The sequence below is a fragment of the Girardinichthys multiradiatus genome, chromosome 19, assembly GCF_021462225.1.
Source record: "Girardinichthys multiradiatus isolate DD_20200921_A chromosome 19, DD_fGirMul_XY1, whole genome shotgun sequence".
Lineage (NCBI taxonomy): Eukaryota > Metazoa > Chordata > Actinopteri > Cyprinodontiformes > Goodeidae > Girardinichthys > Girardinichthys multiradiatus.
In genome coordinates, this window is record NC_061811.1 from 38,355,998 (window position 1) to 38,360,922 (window position 4,925).

The 4,925-nt window shown below is 39.3% G+C and overlaps 1 protein-coding gene across 3 annotated transcripts in view; it reads right to left on the reverse strand.

Annotated features, from left to right (window-relative positions):
* tecpr2 (tectonin beta-propeller repeat containing 2) overlaps nucleotides 1–3,393 on the reverse strand; it is a 56,944-nt gene extending 53,551 nt beyond the window's left edge. Inside the window, exons 1-2 of one of the 3 annotated variants that reach the window (XM_047345245.1) lie at nucleotides 3,245–3,354; nucleotides 1,853–1,933 (exon numbers count right to left, since the gene is read on the reverse strand). The gene's annotated coding sequence lies outside the window, so the exon portion shown is untranslated. Of the gene's footprint in view, nucleotides 1–1,852; nucleotides 1,934–3,240 lie in introns of all 3 variants that reach the window. The other 2 variants (XM_047345243.1, XM_047345244.1) reach the window with 2 other exon arrangements.
* Nucleotides 3,394–4,925: the final 1,532 nt, after the last annotated feature.

Sequence of the window (4,925 nt, forward strand, 5' to 3'; positions counted from 1 at the left end):
TAGACCTGTTGCCCTAACATCCCACATCAAAAATGACACCAAGATTAGTCACTGTACTTGAAAGAGAAATGTTTTGCCAGAGAAAGTAATACTGAGACTTTTTTGTTGTTGAATTTGAAGTACCAATTTGAATAATTTCTGTTTTTGAGCAGTTAAGGCGGGGGGAATTTTGCAGCATCAATGCCTTTATCAGCTCTAGACAGGGTGTAAGTGTGGAAAGAGCGGAGAATTAGAAAGGTGGAGAGGCTGCAGATGATGAAGATGGAGTGGGTGGGTCTCAGACATATTGCACATTAGTCAGCATAGCAATGAAATGAGACCCCATAGGTGCCGATAATGCGCCAAAGTGGTACCATGTACAAATTAAAAAGAAGGGGTTCCAGAACTGATCCATGGGCCACACCAAAGGGGACAAAATGACTAGGATCTGACATGCCCAATGGAGACAAATTCAGATCTGTACATCAGGTATGATTGGAACCACTACAGGGCAGTGCCAGGGAGTGTTGCAAGGTGTTATATGTGGTGGAAAAGGGTGTGATGGTCCACTTTGGCAAAGGCTGCTGACAAATCAGGAAGAATGAGAAGTGAAACAGAGCCACAATCAGCAGTCATCAAAAGGTCATTTGGGACCTGGACTAAAGCTGTTTCAGTATTGTGAGCAGTAGAGAAAACATATAGAAATTTGTCCAGAATTCTATTGTCATGTAGGTGTTTTTGAATATAGACTAAGACTAACTTCTCCAAAACTTTAGCGAGGAAGTTAAGGTTGGAAATAGGTCTGTAGTATGCCAGGTCCAGGTGGGTTTCTTGAGGGGTTTAATTATAGCTGATTTGAGGGGGGGGTGATCAAATTGGAGGGACTGAGGGAGGCAGTGCTAGTCTTAACTGAGGCTGTTCGGAGGGGTTCAAGAGCACATGTAGAGGGCTTCATGGCCCTGACAGCAGCCTCAACTTACTTCACACTGATGGGGTGAGTGTGGCAGGGGGAGTGGTGAGGGCTGATTGAATTGTCTGGATCTTATAATGGAAGAAGGAGAGACATTTATTGCAGAAGTCACTGATAGAATCAGTGAGAGTTGCTGTTTGGGGCTGAAGGAGAGGGATAATGGTGGAAAACAGTACTTTGGAGGTACCAGAGTTTGCTGAGATTATGAATGAACAATATAGGCATGAGATTCTTTGAGGGACCTTGCATACATTTTGCAGTGCTTCTGATAAGCTAGCTTGTGGACTTGCATACTAGAGGCTAAAAGCATCTCAAGCACTTGACCAGCAGACCTGCTTTTCCATAGCTCAGGAGTAAAGTAGCGGACTGAGTGTGAAAAGGCAACTGTTCTCTCTCTAACAGGAGCACGAAGGTCCAAAATGCTAGAGAAGCTGGTGTTAAAGAAGTCCAAATCATTGGTGGATACTGGAATTTGACTCTTAAGATTGACTGCTAAAAGTTTAGGACTGATATTTTTCAGATTTCTAAAACAAATCTGCCGCTTTTGCTTGCTGGAGGAGAAAGGCGTTATGATGCCTTCTTTTGCCTCTAAAGTCAAGACTGGAACCCTGGGATGGCATCACACCCAATTTAACAGTGTTCTAATTAAACATTGAAAAACCAGTCCGATTTGATAATCTAATGCTCCGATATCTGGCTAATTACTATTAATAATAAAAACCAGTAACAGGATATTTCCCTACATTTTGCTCATTCAAAACTTAAACAAACATATTACTATTAGATGTTTTACAGTGTTATGTGTGGGACCACATTAATTGAATACAAAATATCCAACACCCTAATAATATGCTGCAATTATCCCCTTAGTTTATAGGTACAGTGGCCATACGTAATACTTACAGCTGGAGACGGTGACTTTCCAAGATGGCTTTCCAACTTCACAGGGTGCTCTACAGTAGTTGATTTTTCTGAATTGGAAATCTGAAATTCCAGCTTCCAACAATTAATTTATTGATTAATTTAATTAATAATTAATAAAACGCACAATAAGGGTTCTATTTATGTGTGGACACCGCCAACTGGGCACACACCATTTAACATAGCTAGTGGATCTTAAAAACTGAGAAACTGTTACAGTCATAGCAACTAGCTACAGTCATAGTTTACATGACCTCATAACACAAACTATGATCTAATAGCAAATATTTCCACAGCGGCAAGGCTTAAAATGAAACATGCAGAGGCTGTTAAAAAGGAAGGAAGGTAAGCAGACTGATTGGTGGATGGATGGATAAATGGATGGACTATTTTCCAATAGTCTCTACTGGAAAATAGTTAAATTAATATCCATAATGTGAATTTCCGGAGGCCATAGGAACCCTGTTATTGGCACTAGGTTCTGCTTTTATTACAAGTGTAACATTGTTATGTGTTTGTACTTGGTAGTTGGAATTTTCAAATTTGTGTATGAAAATTAAACTAGAAAAATCCCTTTATTTAATTTTAATTGCTTGGAGAGTGGATGGTTCCTCACCAACCCTTAATTAAAAATCCAATATGGCTGCCACATTAAGAGTAGAATAACTGCTGTAATAATAATTATGTGCAATTCACCCACTCACATGGTACTGTTCAGCCTCTGTTAGCTAAAATGTTGCCATAGTGTTTGAACGCACAAAGGGTCGACAAAAAGTATCAACCGGTTTGTGTTGCCGTTAAAGTTGTCACTGGGTTATACATCAAATCCCGGTACTTTCCTGACTTGAAGCTGAACCAAAGAATAACAGGTGGTGACGGTATCGCGAGACCTGAGTTCCGATTTCCGAGGTAAACGAAATGCAGCATAACACAGGGGGCGTTAACGATCAGTCTGATGAAAATAAAACCCAGAAATCTACATGCTTAATTAAATGTAAACAGTGATCATTGTAGCACAGCCCGAATATTACAAAACCATTTGCTGAAAGGAATTTGCTAAAACACATCGTTATTTGAATTATTTGACGTATTCCAGCCTAAATGTTCAAATGTTTACATGTTTAATGGTGTGAGCTGTGGGACTGTCGTTGCGGCGGCGCCCTGGCAGGATAATATTAACTCTAAAGGTTACGGGACAATATGAGTTTTCATAATAAGCACAACCAAAGTGACACAACAAAACACATTAAGAACATCAAACATGGTGGTTCTTATTGGGCAGCTAATTCAGGCTAGCTAGTATCGTTTGAATCAGCTACTCCGGTAAACAGAGCTGAATAATTACAGTAGGAGAAGAAAGAGCGTGGTACCTACTGGGAACGCAGCCCGATGATGGATGCACCCAGATGTTAATCCTAGTAATTCTGCTGCGACTGGATTTCAAAGAGCGGACAGGTGACATCGCCCAGCATGTACAGGAGTTGTCTGAACGAGACTGTCAAACTACGCCTCCTACAGGCCACACGCGGAAACATCTGTGTCTTGGCTTTATTCCCTTTTTCTAGACTTCATTTTTTAAATGCTCAAACAGCTCAACTACGAAACAGGTCTCCTTTCTTGTATAAAATATTTTTCGCCCATTCTTGCCACAGTATTTATATTTTTTTGATAAATGACGTCGTTTAGGAAGGGCTAATTAGAAAACCAGGAAACTGGATTCATCCTTCCATTTAAAATATTCTGTTTTAATTCTCTAGACTTCATCACACCCTATTCCTATGACTCTCTGTCACTCCATCCCTCTGCATATCCTCATTTACTACATCCATGAACTTTCTCTGTGGTGTTTTCTTGGCTGTTCTGTATTTAACATCATTTGTCCAATTTAAATCAACTTTTCCAACTGTTGCCTACATTTACTATAGATCATTATAGCACCTGTGAACATCATAGTCCATGGGGACTCTTTCCCCTCCTCATCCATCAACCTGTCCATCTCCACTACCAACTGGAAATGGCTCAGCTGATGTACTCCCCGGTGAACTCTTAGTTCCGGCTTGTACCTATTTATCACTACTACAATCCTCACCACTGTATTAGTGAATTTCCTAAATGTCCTGCACCACCCACTCAGACATCTCTGTCACATTTGACTTCCTCACATTAATCCACAGTTCCTTCACACACCACTCTTGTTTTTGAAGATCCTTATCAGTAAGCTCTTACCATTTACTTAGGTATGTAAATATCCCCTGGATCCCCAGTGATTCCCAAACTACACTCTCTCTATCTTCTCTGTTCATCAGCTTCTTAAACAAATAATTGAAAAACATTTATAAACCATGAATAAATAAAAATGCACTTACTCATAAAAGTTTTTGGTATTTTTTTTATCTAAAATGTTAATTCTACTTGGTAAAGATTTCTTTATGTAATAAATAACAAAAAACTGTACTGTTCAGAGCTGAAGTAACACTATTGATAGGTCATGTGAAAATAGTCTACAAGTGGAGAAATTTCAAAACAACTGCCAAAATGCTTAGGTCTGGCTGTTCATGCAAGTTCGCCATAAAAGCAGACTGCAGACTTAATTTTCACAATCTGACCTACAACAGGGTCTTACTACTGTTGACATGAAATGTGTGTCCATCCAGAAACGAACTGCACAAGTTTACATTTTAATGGGAGGTGAGCAAGGAAGAAACCTTGGTTCTCCATGAAAAACATGAAGGTCAGACTGAGGTTTGCCATCGAGAACATACACAAAGACCGGGACTTCTGGAATAATGTTCTTTAGACAGATTGATCTAAAACAGAATTATTTGGACATCAAAAGAGGACAGATGTGAGATAAACACATCATTCAAGAAAAAATCTTATCCCAGCTGTGAAACATGGAGGTGGAAGTGTCATGGTTTGAATAGGCCGTTTTTGTTAAGTCCCTTGAGATGTAATGTGTTGTGAAATGGTGCTATATAAATAAACTGAATTTAATTAATTGTAATTAACGTTTATATAAATATGTGAAAGCCTAATTATGGTTGAACGTTTTGAA